Source organism: Lactuca virosa, chromosome 7 (genome assembly GCF_052849685.1).
Source record: "Lactuca virosa cultivar CGN04683 chromosome 7, Lactuca_virosa_CGN04683_v6, whole genome shotgun sequence".
In the NCBI taxonomy this organism is placed as follows: Eukaryota; Viridiplantae; Streptophyta; class Magnoliopsida; order Asterales; family Asteraceae; genus Lactuca; species Lactuca virosa.
In genome coordinates this window covers 288054673-288072739 of record NC_136432.1, presented here as the reverse complement: position 1 = coordinate 288072739, position 18067 = coordinate 288054673, and positions in this window count along the sequence as shown.

The window sequence follows — 18067 nt, the reverse complement described above, 5'->3', positions numbered from 1 at the left end:
ACCGGACCCGTCTTCAAGATCCTGGCAACCTGCGGTTGCTTTCCGGTCACCGACGCAATCAGTAACCGAAATACCTCCGCAATGATCTCTGCACAGCTGCGAAATCTCTCCGGTGTCTAGTTCCTTCTCCACCCGCTCTGCCTCTATCGTGGCTGAATCTTCAGGGTAATGCTCTTGCTCTGCTTTCATCGTCGCCATATCGCCGATCTGGTTTGATAGCTACAGCATTATGGTCGTTTGTTTGTGTCATTTATTTTGCTTTTGGTTGACTTGTACGCGTGACACGTGTACATTGCTTTGTCTACGTGGGTACAGTAGACACGTGGCTAAAGTGATAAATCTTCCGGTTTAGATCAGCTTTAGCAAACCCCTCAACTATTGTTGTACGAAGTAGATATCACTTCACATCTTTTATTATGGAAAAAAATATATCATAAAGAGATTACATCGTAAGTCCATGAGATATGTTCACAATTCATTCCCGGGTAAAAATATTCCACATCATCTTCATACATTTTCACAACACATTTATTATTGTTTGGAGGTGGTGTTCACTAGTGAACAAGAGAGATAAAGAGAGAAATGTGTTCTCACATCTAATCAAAAGCGTTTATCTCTGTCTCTTATGTAACCAATTTCAATCATCACCACATCTACGTCCATTGGGGCGGTGTTCACGCATGGAAATTAATCGCCTCCAGCTTAGCCCTTACGCGTAGAAACACTCCCATACCTGGTGGCCTAAGACTCACAGGAGTGGTTTCGGCTTTGCAAAGCACCGCCTCCCTAAAATTATGTCATGTTAGCCCATCTCCTTCCTACCATTTCTTAATGTTCGGCAAGCCATTGCCAACCAGACACAAAAGCTGCATGCCTAGCATAGGAAGACGGTGCGTACCAAGTTTACCAGGCTCTACATAAGAATCCAGCTCATTCTTGTCGAGTTGGATGTCATGTCTTCCCTCAAGCCTAAGTTCTAGAATTTAATGTTTATTTTTATAAAATATAACTCATTTTCTCTGATAAGATATAATTTCTCTTTTACAATTTAAACAAACATGTTAGGATTCGATGCTCAAACCAAATCATGCCAATGTTATGGAAGTTCTTGAATCGTGTAAAATAAGAGTAATGTCAAATGCAACTCTCAGATTTTATAAGAAAGACAGTCCATCCAAGTCATTTTGTATGTCTGGAAAAAAAGATAAACCATGGGCTTGAGGCATAAGTCGTTTCAGTTCTAATCTGTATATCATCTAGGATTTAGTGTTGAGATTCGGCCAACTTAGGGAAAAAGCCCAATCTAGCAATATCGCATGAGTGAAGAAGGGAAATGTTGCTTGTAAAGCTCTTTTGTCAAGTGCATGATCATGGCAAGACTCGATGACTTTTTGGACTGAATATGACTTTTTGGACGTGTTCGGTTAGCATTTCCCCATATCACCTTTAAGTGAAGCCTTTCTATGCAAAAAAAAAAAAAATTTCTTATCTTTTTGTTTTAGACCAAAATGACGGGTTATCATCTATTGACATGTCAATTTTGCTTATGTGACAATCTACATGTTCAGCCTCCTAGATTTTCTTTTAATAAAACTTAATTTTTTCATAACCTTTTATAAAATCTTAAAAAACCGCAAATTTAGTCCCTATTGTTTGCCTTGTGGTTACAAAATTGTAAATTTGGTCATTTTAGCAGGTTTCATTGTCGTTTTGGTCTATGATGATTACCCATGTTGTCCCCAATCCTTAACACACACCATGTGCCTTTCATGTGAGGATAAAATTGTCTTTTACTCTAAACTAAACTTATTAAAGAATGTTGAATAAAAAAACATACGGGCCACCACCTCACATCAATCTCTTTGTCCCGTCCCCCACATTACCCTTGGATTTGTATCATCAGGTCACCTCTCTCGATCATCTCTTCCTCCACCTCTCCCGATCGCTAGATCCCTGTACTAGTTGCCACTCCCACCTTGCCCGTCTACCACCACCTCCCATACTAGACTGCGACGACGTTTATCATCATTTTCCTTTTCTCCTATCAGATCATGAAAACACACTACATGTATTTCGCTAAATGTTGCAAAATTCAAACCATTCTTAAGTTGTTGCAACGATGTTGAGAACACCTCATGATGGACAACGTATGTTGACGGTGGATAATACCTGAGTTCCAATCAGTGATTTATGGAGGAAGTGAGGGAACTACCACTTAAGAGGTAACGTACGTGGCCAATGAGATAGATTATGATGTATCCATAAACGTAGATTTCGATTTAAACAACATATATGTCTCCATGAATGTCGTTTCCCAGAAAGGGGAATCTTTAGCCCTTGCGCAGAGATCATATTGATCTCCAAAAGTCTCTTTAACATCCCTTGAATCTCGATGCAAGTCTCTTGATCTCACACACAAACAGTAAATGTGGTGTAATCAGGCGTTAATTATATTGATTTTGACATGAAGTCGAGATCAACGAGGAGATTTTTGAATGAATTTGAGTTTCGAGTTCGAGATCAATGAATTTATACTTTTGAACTGTAGAAGATGATTTTTTATTTTTTATTTTTTGCAGATACTATTTTTTACTGTGAAATTTCATCTATGCTTTTAATCTGGATACATAAATGGAAATTGTTGGCGGTGATCGTCAAAGAAGGCATGCATGGTGGACAAAGGTAGAGGCTAGATGTGACATCCCCAATTTTATGGTCCGAAAAGGACATTTGCTTTATGCTTATTTAAAACAATGTATTCTTTTATTTGTGTGGAATTTGTCCCATAACAATTATAATGTGAGACAAAAACATTTCCGAAGAAACGTTTTTCATTAATAATTAAAAACTTAGGATGTCATCATCGATACACAAACATAAGCACAAACTAGTCATTACAGGCCTTACAATAATTTATTATACTAATGGCTTACAAACTCCTTAAATCTCTCTGCAGATTTAAAACTCAACATCCATGTGCTTTCGTACCACTACCTGTGATACAAAGAAACCGAGTGGGCCAGGCTTGGGAGCCTGGTGAGCACATAAGGTTTTCAACCCACAATATGTAACATCCCAAAAATCACAACAAATTTAAACTTTTTAAAACGACCATTTTACTAATTAAAAGTATTTACAAAACCATTGTTTCCAAAAATATTATTTAAAATCAGAGTCTCCCAAGATCAACAACATAAAAATCCAGGATGTGTACAGTCACGCCTTCGTCTTCCCGCAATCATCAGAAGTACCTGAAACAACAACTAAAAACCGTAAGCCAAATCTTAGTGAGTTCCCCCAAAGTACCACCACATACAACATATCAAACACCATCATGCATAACCGAACCTTCAGCATGACTGGACCGCATCACAGGGCCTACAACCTATCTGGACCGCTCCGAGCCTTCGGCATGACTGGACCGTCTCGTAGGGCCTACCGCCTATCCGGACCGCTCACCGGGCCTTCGACCTGACTGGACCGCCTCGTAGGGTTTACAGTCTATCGGGACCGCCCAGGTATCTTGGCCTTCAGCACAAAGCAGGACTGCCTTAACCCAACCACACATAACATGTCGAAATATACATAACAGATAAACATATAACCAGTCAACAGACAAACAGGCAGATCTACAAATCACTACCGCATGTTAACATCCTATATACCACGATATCGATCTAACATATCACTACATCATAACAACATCCTATATACCAGGATACAGATCTAACCGATCACTATGGTATAACAACATACGATAAACCAAGATATCAATCCAAAGGGCCGGTCTTGGTGCCTTCGATCCGTAAGTACAGTGAGGAAAACTCACTTCACAGTCTGAAAAACAGCTAATGAGGTCCCAACTCCAAATCTCAGCTCTAATCGACACCTATTCATCCAAATGACTAATTCTCAAACACCATTCAAAATACCCAAAATACCCCTTGGTCAAACTTGGTCAAAGTCAAATTCAAAATGATCAAAGTCAACTGAGTCAACCCAGCCGAGTCAACCCAGCCAAGGCAACACAGAGAGGTGTACTCCAAAGGTACGCGGGGCGTACTCAAGCATTGACCACCATTAGGGTGGTTGACTACGTATGCGCTGCGTACTCAGATTACGCATGGCGTACGCCCAGTCTTCCCAAAACTCATTAAGAGCTTAATACCTTAGGCTCTTACGTCCAACTTCCAGATCCAAGGCCAAATCATCCTCAAGAGTTATAAAGTTTCCAACTTTGTGACTTTGCATGTCCATTAAGTCCTTAACTCAACATCTTAATACATTAAGACTTTCTAAAGAATGCATGGAGCAAAACCAACCATTAAGACCCCATTTTTATGACTCAAGACCCTTCCTAAGGTCCGAAAGGACGACTTATTGGGTCAAGAACATGCCATGCTCAAGAATCACCACTTTGGGACCAAAAAGTGTCTTAAAAGAGCGAAAGTCTAGATCTACAAGATGGAGTGATCAAGATGCTAACTTTTTACCTTTTGGAGGCTGCTACCAAAGAAGAAATCACAGATACAAGGTGCTTCCCAATTCCAAGCTCTTCAGACCACACTCTTCTCCTTCAAGAACACTTATAAACACTCAAATGGGCTTCAAAAAGGCACTCTTTCACTTAGGGTTTGCTTGGGGTCAATCTCACGGAGGGAGGCTGAAGAAGGAAGGGGACATGAGGTTATAATGACATTTATATAGAGCCAAAACCCTAAAAATTAAGGTTTGGACATCCTATGCGTACACCCTGCATATGAGGTGCACGCCAGCATACCAGCCTACCAGGGTCCGCCCTAGTACGCTCAGTGTACGCTTCGTATGGCCAACATACTAACCCAAAGCCGAAATTGCTATAATGCCACTAAGGGCTATTCATGCAACCTTTTCCAATTCCAAGGGATAAAATATAAAATTATTCAAACATAGGGTCGAGATTGAAATTACTTTGACATCGGGATGTTACACAATAATTAAATCCTTTAATTATATATTTCACTTGAAACAAATTAACCCGATTACTCGTTCCCATTATTCTCATATATTGATCTCAAGGGACGAGTCCTAAGGATCATCGTAAGCAACGATTATACAATACTGCTTCAAGGATTCCTTAGCAATATATATCAATAAAGCAACCATTGGGGGATAGAGTACATCGAATGAACACATAGTTCATTAGCACCTCTAGGTTGCGAGCCCGCTAGTGTTCTAATGGACTGTCTAGAATAGTTTGTGGTCATCATCTATACTCTGATAGATAACTAGTTCATCAGTACACTAGTACTATAACAATCACAACCTCTCATCCTCATTTTATCTTTCATAACCCTTCAATACCCAATATATTTTAAGTAGGAAAAATACATATATGATTAAATCAAGTAAAATCATATTATTTCATCTATCACAGATATAATGAATATAGACAATAAGCACATATATCATTTAATCATCTAAATACTTTATATTTATGTGTAAGATGAAAGACTATGCACTCACTTGTTAAAAGTGGATGACTTGTGATTAGGTCGGCGCTTCGCCTAACACCTTAGTTTTTCCTTTCAAAAGACCTAGATGTAAATGTCACTAAGTCTTAGTCTTTGCTTCATAATTTTTGCGACTATAATAACAATAGTCTAGATTCCTAATCTCAATGACTACATCTCTATAAAATAAGGAATAATCATGTAATATCATATCAGAGGTAGAGTCCATTTGGTATACAAAGTATACTGTTTGGAAATCCCACTTTAAACACCTCACTAAATCTAGCCTTGACATCACTCCCATAAGTTATTCAATCAGTATTATGACATGGAATCACTAATAAATCTTATTTATAGGTTCATCATAACGACTATGAATGTAAATATAAGTTACACTTAAAGCATAATAAGTGCAGGTTAACTTACATAGTTTTCTGGAAAAACTCCGGAAAGTTCGCAGACAGAACTCTGACACGAAAGCTTCTATTTTTCGGGCTCTTTGATACCACAGATCCTTTCAAAATACTCTACTTACAAAAAAATTTGGAACTTATGATCATAGAAAGTTCAGAGAGAAAGAGAGTTGAGAAGATGGAAAGGAGATGCTCTTGGCAGCTATTTATAGGTTGATTTTGGGTGAGACGTGTTACGCCTAGACCAAAGAGCAGAGGCGTGCTACGCTCTGGCTTGGGCGGCAAGGTCCTCCTCCAGAAACGTGACACGTGGCGCACATGCAGTGGATCAACGTCGCGATATCGGGTAAGTTTTCTCGATTTTCAAAAAATCATATCTCCCTCATATTGGCTCCATTTTTGATGTTATTTATATCCACAAGTAGGCATTTCTGAGTTGTAACACTTGAATCCTGTTAAGTTTCCATATTGCCCTTGTTCTTATTAATTTTGCATTTTAGTCCCTGAGTTGTACGCGAGGCGTACCACATGGTACGCTTAGCGTACAAGTTGTAAAGTGAGTACGTGGGGCGTACCACATGGTACGCTTAGCGTACTCATGCGAGACGGGATCGGGACTCCGAACACGTACGCTGGGCATACGTGAGTCATTGAGAAACCCTAATTTTCGGGGTTGGGCACTATATAAACATCATTATGGACCATGAAACTGTTGGATTAGGTGTCTAAGCCCATAACTATAATTGGTATGTACTTGAATTGATAGCAGCACAGTCCTTTTGGGTTGCCCTCAACCTAGCAACTGGACAAGGAAATTATGAAAGGAGAGATATTAATTTATAAGATTAATAAATTAATATAAATGATTTATTAATATGTTAATGGATTAATATATTAATTAGAAATCATTATGTTTAATTAATTGTTAGCCAGAAATTAATCAGAATTAATTTTGGGGTTAAAAGAATTAATTATAAAGTGCAGGGACTAGTTTGCAATTAACTAATAGTTGAGTGGAAGGTTCCAGAACCCCCTTGGAAGGGGGTGGACGAAAACCCTAGGGGAAACCCTAGAGAATTCGTCCAAGGGCTCCAAGATAAGGCCTTGGGTCTTGCTTAGGCCCTAAGCAAAGGATAACTAGGGTTTTCCCTAAACCCTAGTTCCCTCAACTATTTAAGGAGCCTCCTGGCTCACATTTTGTGTACTGATTCTTTGGAAGAATACCTTGGCCGAAATTGCATACTCCCTCTCCTCTCTCTTCTTCTACTTTCCTTCTTGCTAGTCATTGGGTTTGATTCCATTAGAGGCATTACACTTGTGGTGCTAAAGCTTCCAAGAAGATCAAGATCAAGATCAAGGAAATATCAATTGTTTGCTATAACAATTGAAAGGTATGTAAACTCTAAACCCTAGTTTGTTAATTTCAAAATTAGCCTCTCTCCTCTAGGGTTCTTGTTTTGCAATTCAAAGTTGTATGTTCAATAGTTAAAACATAGATCCAAAGTAGGTTGCATGTGAACTTAGGAATTGTTTTCTAGTTTATTTGTTTTACCTAAAACCCATCAGTGGTATCAGAGTCATTGTTGTTTTAAATTGAATTGCTACAATTGTTGAATTGCAAATTAGGGTTTATAGCTATTAAACCCTAAAGGCCAATTTTTCGATTTCTAGGGTTTTGGATCAAAGGGTTTTTTCGAAAACCCTAGCCTCCAAAGAACCCTAATCGAAATTAGGGTTAGGGTTTTGAAAACCCTAGCCTCCTCCCTTGTAAATTTCGAAATTTGCTTAGAAGTTTTAGGGTTTCTTGTTTTGGATAATTGTTACTTAATTAGATTAATTGGATAATTATCCTTACCCTATTTTTCGAAATTTAGAGGGATAAGGATTAGGATTAAATTAATGGATTAATTTAATTAGATAATCCTTACAAGATTTAATAATTTGATTAATAGTTAATTAAAAGATAAATATTAAATCTAGTTAATTGGTTTATTTAAATTTAAATTTAATAGCTTAAATTTCGAAATTTATAAACCCTTGAAGTTTTAAAATGTTTTAAAACACACCTTATATATATATTATAATTAAAAGTTTAATATTATATATGTATAAGAATATGGTCAGTCAAATTGCTAGTATGCCTCATTCACGAAGCTAATCTATAAGGGGGGTATAAGGAAACTGCATATAAAATGGTAGTTGAATGGGTGTCCACTCTCACCCACTGCTTCCTTGATTAGTGGAAGGTCGTTAGCAGAACGGATTTGATAGGACAACTACTTCTCATTAAAAGTATAATGATATTAAAAGTACTAGAACATTATTTTCAAAAATCCCAACTCTAGTTACTTTAGGAAAAATGTGAAAAGTATGCTAATCCATGAAATTGCACATTATGCTTTATTGGTCGTTAGTGGAGCGTGTGTGGTTAACCAGCACACTAAAAGGCACTAATAAAGAGTAGTAATGGGTATCTCATAATTGTCATTTTGATGGAGCGTGTGTGGTTTACCAGCACATCAATAGTTAATGATAAAGACAATGAGGTTACCAAGCACATTTGCATGGTTATTCACATCTTGTTTGTGATCCTCGGCATCCCAGTCACAAATAGAAGAGCATAATCTGAGATTAAAACATGCCATTGAATAGTTTCAATGTATCTCAAAAGAATTAGGAATTTCACTTCGTTTGTTTCGTCTAATGGTGGAATTGGTGAATCGTCATTCACCTACCTTTATGAAATTTGCACTTGGATCTCGGCATCCCATTTCTGAGTTGTGAATCTTCATAGTTGGATCCTAACCTTGATATTATATCTTTGGGTTATTTTATTAAGGTATCTTGAAATCTAACTAAAACTTTCTTTCTTTTCAGATGTCTACTCCTGGAAACACTTCTACTTCGTCCTCCTCCAACCAAAACTTCTCTTTGCTCAATATTTGCTCCAAAGTCGTTATGGATGGCTCAAACTATAACGATTGGATGCGCAACATCAAGATGGCTCTTCGTTTCGAGAACAAAGAATATGTTCTTGAAAAGGAGCTCAAAGAGCTTGATGAGAATGAAGCTACTCCTGAAGATCTTGCTGCCTACAAGAAACATTACGATGATGCTACCAAAGTGGCATGCATCACGGTGGCAACTATGTCCCCAGAATTGCAGAGGTACTATGAGGACTACTGGCCTTTCGAGATGAACAAGGACCTTATGGAAAAGTACCATAAGCGAGCTCGTCAAGAAAAGTTCGAAGTAGTCAAGTCACTCATGGCTTGCAAGATGAAAGATGGGGAGTCAGTTGTGTCACATGTGCAAAGAATGCAACGCTACATAGAGCGTTTGGTCAAGCTCAATATTCACTTTGATGAGGAATTGGCCATTGACATGGTCTTGAACTCACTTCCTGAATGTTATGGTCAGTTTATTCTAACTTACCATTTGAACAATACTGAGCAGACCTTGGCCCAATTGCACAACTTGTTGCAGACAGCTGAGGCAGGGATGAAGGGTAAAAGTATACCCTCCACACCTACGAGTGCCCCTGTTTTGGCTATTGGACAGGGAAAGGGGAAAAAGAGGAAAGGTCCTCCCAAGCAAAACTGGAAGAGCAAGGCTCAAGCTGGGTCATCTAGTAATGGCCCAAAGGCTAAGCCCAATGGTTCCACTCCCCATGTTTCTGATCCAAAAGAGGCAGTTTGCTTTTACTGCAACCAAAAGGGGCATTGGAAGAGATCTTGCCCACAATATCTGCAAGATATCAAGGATGGCAAAGTGAAGCCATCTTCGGCAGGTATTTACACTATTTCTGCTAATAACTCATTATCTTCTCGTTCATGGGTCCTTGATACAGGATGTGGTTTTCATATCTGTTCTGATTTGCAGGGTCTAAAGGAAAGTGAGGAGATAGAGCGAGGAAGGATAAACCTGATCATGGGAAACAGAAAGTCTTCACCAGTAACCAAGATCGGAGTTTATCAGCTTCTGCTTAGTAATGATGTTAGATTAGATTTAATAAATTGTTGCTATTCGTCTGAGATGACGAGAAACATTATTTCATTTCATGCATTGTTCAGACAAGGTTTTACATATTCTTTTAATGATTTGAATGGTTCAATTTCTGTTTATGAGAATGGTGTTTTTATGTTTGAAGCTTTGCCTTGTAATGGTGTGTATGAAACAGTGACTTGTGTTGATAGCCTAGGAAATAGTGTACTTAATATTGACTTGTCTAATAGTGTAGACAAGGCATGCTTGTGGCATTGTCGTCTTGGACACATTAACAAGAAACGCATAGCCCAACTCCAAAAGGATGGAGTGTTGGAATCATTTGACCTAAAGTCAGATGATATGTGTGAATCTTGTCTTTTGGGAAAGATGACAAAATCACCATTCACAGGGTCTTGTGAAAGAGGTGAAGGTCTGTTGGATCTCATACACACAGATGTGTGTGGGCCCTTCAGATCAACTACAAGAGATGCTAATCGATTCTATGTGACTTTCACTGACGATTATAGCAGATATGGATATATCTACTTGATCAAGCATAAGTCAGAAACTTTTGAAAAGTTCAAAGAGTTTAAGCATGAAGTCGAAAATCAATTGGGCAGAAAGATAAAGATACTTAGATCCGATAGAGGCGGGGAGTATCTTAGTATCGAGTTTAACGACTATCTGAAAGAATGTGGGATAGTCTCACAATTGACTCCTCCTAGGACACCACAGTTAAATGGTGTAGCTGAGAGGCGTAATCGAACCTTGTTAGACATGGTTCGTTCTATGATGAGTCGGGCTTCGCTTCCTATTCACTTCTGGGGGTATGCCTTAGAGACAGCCGCCCACATCCTCAATCTTGTCCCTACAAAGAAGGTTGCCAAAACACCTCACGAAATGTGGACAGGGAAAGTTCCCTCGTTAGCACACATTAAAGTCTGGGGTTGTGAAGCTTTCGTAAGACGAGAGACTCACGACAAGCTAGCAGCTAGAAGTGAGAAATGTGTTTTCATTGGTTACCCAAAGCAGCCTTTTGGATATTTGTTCTACAGGCCTAGTGAAAACGTGGTCTTTGTAGCACGAAGAGGAGTCTTTCTTGAAAGAGCGCTCATATTCAAAGTGGACAGTGGGAGCACTATTGACCTTGAAGAAATTCAAGATTCAGCCAATGAAGGAACCTTAGATGACACTAGCACTCAACCAGAGGAAACAGTTCCTGTTGAACCAATTGATAACTCATTACCTCTTAGAAGATCCACTAGGGTGAGTGTGCCACCTGAGTTGTATGGTTTTCATATTACTTCAGATGGTGACACATTCATAAGTGACAGAACACTGGTAAACTTAGATGAACCAGTCACTTATAAGGAAGCAATGGCAGGCCCAGAGGCTTCCAAGTGGAAAGAGGCAATGGACAGCGAGATTAAGTCCATGTATGACAACCAAGTTTGGAATTTGGTTGATAGTGCACCAGGTCGCAAGACAGTTGGGTGCAAATGGATCTTCAAGAAGAAGACAGACATGGATGGGAATGTGCATACATTCAAGGCTCGACTGGTTGCAAAAGGTTTTACTCAAACCCCAGGGGTTGACTATGATGAGACTTTTTCGCCAGTGGCTAAGATTAAATCTATTAGGATATTGCTCGCCATAGCTGCCTTTCATGATTATGAAATCTGGCAGATGGATGTCAAAACTGCTTTCCTTAATGGGAAGTTGGCTGAAGATGTTTACATGAGTCAGCCAGAGGGTTTTGTTGATGCAAAGTTTCCCAATAGAGTGTGCAAGCTTGAGAAATCCATTTATCGATTGAAACAAGCATCTCGCAGTTGGAATCTTTGCTTCCATGAGAAAGTCAAAGAGTTTGGTTTCTCTAGAAGTGAAGATGAGTTTTGTGTGTATATCAAGGCTAGTGGGAGTATAGTAACTTTTCTGGTGTTATATGTCGATGACATATTACTCATTGGTAACGACGTTCCAACCTTGAAAGAGGTTAAGTCTTGGCTTGGAAAGTGTTTTGCAATGAAAGACCTTGGAGAAGCTGCCTATATTCTTGGGATTAGAATATTGAGAGATAGAAAGAAGAGACTAATTGGACTTAGTCAGAGCACATACTTGGATAAGGTACTAAAGAGGTTTAGTATGGAAAATTCCAAGAAGGGAGAGCTACCTATCCAGAGCAATACCAAATTGAGTAAGACTCAATGCCCGAGTACAGATGTTGAAATAGATGACATGAGTCGTGTACCTTATGCTTCCGCTGTCGGATCGATCATGTACGCTATGACATGTACTCGCCCTGATGTGGCATTTGCTTTGAGCATGGTCAGTCGCTATCAGGGAAACCCAGGTAGAGCTCATTGGATAGCAGTTAAGAATATACTCAAGTATTTGCGAAGGACAAAGGACTGGGTTCTTGTGCTTGGTGGCAGTGATACTTTGAGAGTAGATGGTTACAGTGATGCCAGCTTTCAGACGGATAGAGATAACTTCCGCTCTCAGTCGGGCTGGGTATTTTTACTGAATGGAGGAGCAGTTACTTGGAAGAGTTCCAAGCAAAATACGGTGGCTGATTCTACTTGTGAATCAGAGTACATTGCAGCAAGTGAAGCGTCGAAAGAAGCAGCTTGGTTGAGGAACTTCATCGGGGATCTCGGAGTTGTTCCAACCATCCAGGAGCCTATGGAACTCTTCTGCGATAATGAAGGAGCGGTTGCCTTGACAAAGGAACCGAGAGATCATGGTAAGACCAGACATATCGACAGAAAGTACCATTTCATTAGACATAGAGTTGAAGAAGGCTATCTTATAGTAAAGAGGGTGTCATCTGAAGATAACCCAACAGATCCCCTCACAAAGGGTCTGAGTAGGGCTAAGCATATTCAGCATGCTCGGAGCATAGGACTGAAAGATGATATTAGTTTTAGTAGTTAGATTAGTTTTTGAAACTTGTAACAAAGTAAATGTAATTGACTTTTGGTGATTAAATAATAAAGTATTATTTATAAGTTTGGCTACTACCTTTTGTCAATTGTTTATTATTGTGTTTCATATTTTGCATGTTTTACTTCCTGAATAATGAGATTATTCAAACTCCACAGTCGCTCGTACTCTTGGAAGTAAGTAGTGAATTAAGACTGTCATGAATTGGATTGCAGATTGTCTAAGGATAGACATGGCAATAGAATTGCTGCAATGTTCATGAGTACTCAGAAATTGAGATTTGAGTATTGGATAAACCCACGCTCAGAGTATTACTTCATGGAATTCATCACGAGTAATACTGAGACGATAATATCTTATAATCTTGAAACGAAGATATATGAGTTGTAATTTACAAGTCGGTTGTGCATTGGTGATACGAAAACGCATCAGTAACTTGGTGTTATAAAACGTATTGTCATGCATAATTTGATGAGTAAAAGATACAAGCATATGAGTCAACGTTTATTCGTTCCTTTTTCCCTAACAGGAAAAGCGATATCTGTGGGCCCCTCGATGATTTGGTGTTGACTTATGTGTTGGGCCCAGCCAGGACTAAATTGATGTGTTCGATTAGAAGTCCTACATCATCACAAATCAGGAATCGGGAAACATAGATTCTGGACAAACAGATTGATTACATTCCATGTCTTTTGTCTGGGGATATCAAGCAGAACGAAGGGTTATATGATCACTTATCTTAGGACACGTAACTGACTGGGTCGGAGTTCGACAGCAGCTTTTTGGAAGCTACAATTTGCTGGTCAAATTTAGAAGGCATACTAGCAATTATAGTTACAGACTTATCCAAGTGGGAGACTGTTGGATTAGGTGTCTAAGCCCATAACTATAATTGGTATGTACTTGAATTGATAGCAGCACAGTCCTTTTGGGTTGCCCTCAACCTAGCAACTGGACAAGGAAATTATGAAAGGAGAGATATTAATTTATAAGATTAATAAATTAATATAAATGATTTATTAATATGTTAATGGATTAATATATTAATTAGAAATCATTATGTTTAATTAATTGTTAGCCAGAAACTAATCAGAATTAATTTTGGGGTTAAAAGAATTAATTATAAAGTGCAGGGACTAGTTTGCAATTAACTAATAGTTGAGTGGAAGGTTCCAGAACCCCCTTGGAAGGGGGTGGACGAAAACCCTAGGGGAAACCCTAGAGAATTCGTCCAAGGGCTCCAAGATAAGGCCTTGGGTCTTGCTTAGGCCCTAAGCAAAGGATAACTAGGGTTTTCCCTAAACCCTAGTTCCCTCAACTATTTAAGGAGCCTCCTGGCTCACATTTTGTGTACTGATTCTTTGGAAGAATACCTTGGCCGAAATTGCATATTCCCTCTCCTCTCTCTTCTTCTACTTTCCTTCTTGCTAGTCATTGGGTGTGATTCCATTAGAGGCATTACACTTGTGGTGCTAAAGCTTCCAAGAAGATCAAGATCAAGATCAAGGAAATATCAATTGTTTGCTATAACAATTGAAAGGTATGTAAACTCTAAACCCTAGTTTGTTAATTTCAAAATTAGCCTCTCTCCTCTAGGGTTCTTGTTTTGCAATTCAAAGTTGTATGTTCAATAGTTAAAACATAGATCCAAAGTAGGTTGCATGTGAACTTAGGAATTGTTTTCTAGTTTATTTGTTTTACCTAAAACCCATCAGAAACCCTCATCTCTCAGCCTCCATTGTTCCTATAGCCTCAAGCACAAAACACTAAGCCTTTCTCTTGTGTTTTGAGCTCATTGTGTTCATTTTTGGTGGTTTTGGGTCATATTCAAGAAGTAGAAGATTGGTGCAAGGTGGTGGATCAAGGAAGAGCTTGTGGACCTCGTTTATTTGCTTCATTTCCAGCTTGTTTGAGGTAAAAAGCTATGATCTTTCCCATTAGTAAGCTTAGATCTATCATTTGTGTGTTTTGGTCCCTTTCTGGCCCCAAGATTGAGATCTAGTGGTTTAATACCACTTCAGGAGCTTTGAGTTGCCACTCTTGGTGTTTCTGAGGTTCTAGATGCATAAACTTGCCTCCTTTAAGGTTTAGATTCTTCCATGCAAGAGTTTATGTCCATTTGATGAATTTAGGGTGTTATATTTTGGAGTTAGGTCTTTATGGGGCATGCAAAGTCACCAAGTCAGTGACTTTATGGTTATAGACGCTTTATAGGACTTGGATATATGGTTTGGGCTTCTGGTCTTAAGAATTAAGAGCTTAAGATCGATTTTTGGCTTAATGGTTAAGTACGCTAGGCATACAAGTCAGTATGCGCGACGTACAACCCAAGTTGCGTGTACGCTTAGCGTACAGCTGAGTACGCCCCGCGTACTCAGTCTGTTGGGCTTCACAACTTTTGGGCCTCGGTTGGGTCATTTCTTTGGACTTTGTTGCTTTGGGCTTTAGTGGGCCACCTGGAATCAAGCTTTTAGGCTAAGAGTTTGGACTAGGAAAATAGTTGGGCTTTAGTGTAAGGCCTATAAAGGGGTTTGGGCCCAATTTGGAAATTTAGGCCATAAGTGGGCTTTGGTTGATTATTTGGAATTATGCCTTTTAGATATTGAGTTTGGGCCTTAGCCTTGGGCCAAACTAGGTGAGGGGTAAATGGTCCTTTTACCCTAAGTATGGATTGTTGGACTTATGGTTGTGGATTGCAACCCAAATATTTATTGGGTGCTATTTTGTATTGATAGCTCGAGGATTCGTCAGGACAACAACTAAGGATTTGCAGTGAGATTCAATAGTCGAGGTGAGTTTCCTCACTGGGTTTAGCAAGTCTAAGGCACCAACGTCAACCCTTGTTGATTATGCTAGGATGCTAGGAGTTTGTATGACCCTTGCATGTGTTATGTGTTGCTATGTATATCGGGCGGGGATCGATGCCGGGCGAGGCCCGATGACTGGAACATATGCTATTGTTTTATGATCATTTTATGTGTTAGCATGATTATATGATATATATATATATATATATATATATATATATATATATATATATATATATATATATATATATTGTATGTGCATAGTGGGTGAGGCCCAATGACAGGCGAGGCCTGAGAATAACAGATCTGTAAACAGAGCGGGGCTCGGTGCCAGGCGGGGCCCGATGTAGGGAGGGGGCCCAGTATGTGATTTTATTATGTATGGTATGGGGTAGTTTGGGGAACACACTAAGCTTTGTGCTTACGGTTTTAAGTTTATGTTTCAGGTACTTCTGGTTCCAAGGGGAAGAGCTCAGGATGACTGCATCACACACACCATATGGATTCCGCTTTTGAGATATTACTCTGATTATTATGATGATGATATACTTATTTTCTTTTGGGTTGTATGGATAATGTTTTTGGGAATATCGTTTATTTAAATTAAAAATGAAATTTTTGGATCAAATTTTTGGAACGTTTCACGAGTACTACAACTTTCATTTAGACTCTGTCGGCTAATTCTCACTCCATTTTAAATTTAACACTCTATGAAGATTACACTGCAAAAGACCGTGCAAAATTCATAACTTTTTCATAATAACTATGTTCTCGACTGTCTTTATATCGACAGATTCGTATTCGCGAGATCTTCAACTTTTGTTTTTATTGTTTTGGCTAACAATCAACCGATTTTAATTTCGATTTCTGTGTGGCACACTATTGTATTATGTCGCATCAAAACTTCTAAAAATCATAACTTCCTCATATGACGTCAGATTTACACGCTCTCGTTTTTACGATTAATACGACTTTTGTTTAGATTACTTAGACTAATAAGCAACCTATCTCCGGTTCACTTCTTACGATGCACTCTGCTGTATGGGACTAAATACGAAACTTCGAAGAATCTTAACTTCTTCATATGAAGTCAGATTTAAGCGTTCCTTATATTCCCCAAATCATCATCATGACTAGTACAATTTTCATCAAAACTATTTATCCTAAATAATATTTTATTTTTAATGTTTATTTTAGCCCCATTTATTAAGTTTTTATACAAATATTATATACACCTAATATTTATCCAATTCTCCATGTACATAATATATAAACATATATATTCAAATAATTCTCTTCATTTATACATAAAAGGTTACAATCGCCGACCAACGTAAATACATCTTTTATATCTAATGCTTAGCAAGAAATACAGATGCTACACTAGAGGCTATCAATCTTATTGGGAAGGTGGGAGGAGAAGAAGGGTAAGAGTGGGGTTTGCATCCCTTCTAATATTTTAATTTCATAAAACATTAAAATACCAAAAAAATAATAATAATAATTTTACCTCACAAATGGTGTGTTAATGGATAGGAGATAACTGATGAAACCTATTGAAAATGACTAAATTTGTAATTTTTGAAACCACATGGACAAAAACCGCAAAAAAGCAAACCATATGAACCAAATTTGTCGTTTTCTCTACAAATTCTTTTAACAAAAGAAAATGAGTTCATGAAAATTTCAGGTTATATTCAGAAACGTTTTAAGATATTCATAAGATATCAGGTGGCGCTCATTTGACCTCATGTCTGCTACAATATATGTAAAATCAAGACTATAATGGATAGGATAGGGGTATTAGTGGGCAGTTGCATATGGTCCATTTTTTTTTGAAGCCTACTTTTTTTATTTATATATTATATACATATTTATTTATTTAAAAATAAAAAACTTATAATAACAATAAGGATCCTTCTGGTTTGTCCTGAACATTTTGAGGATATTTAAGTCCTCCAGACCGGTCCTGACACATAGTAAAATACCAAACACATTTCACATATATGTCTAATTTCCCACAAAGGCAACAATGGGATTTTACTTCCAATTATGACATTATAATAACTAATTCAGTGATTTATAGTTATACTTTCAAGCGCCAATCACTTCACAAGTGATTTTAGATCCACTACATGCCCATTTCATCATATACATTTTGATGTTTCTTTTATTAAAATAACACCGCTATCTTATTTGATATCATCTAAAGATACTTGCTAAATATGCACTTCATCTACCATGTTATAACATGCAAGAAACTACATCATCAATTTTTAGCTCCTAACTTGAGAATCCTCAACACGCCTTTTTAATTTGGTCATGTGTTCATAACATTAGTCACACATCCATCATTTTCCGTAAATTTTAACAAATAATCTAAAATGTGCCAAGTTGTCAAGTTACCCCCAATTTCCATGCA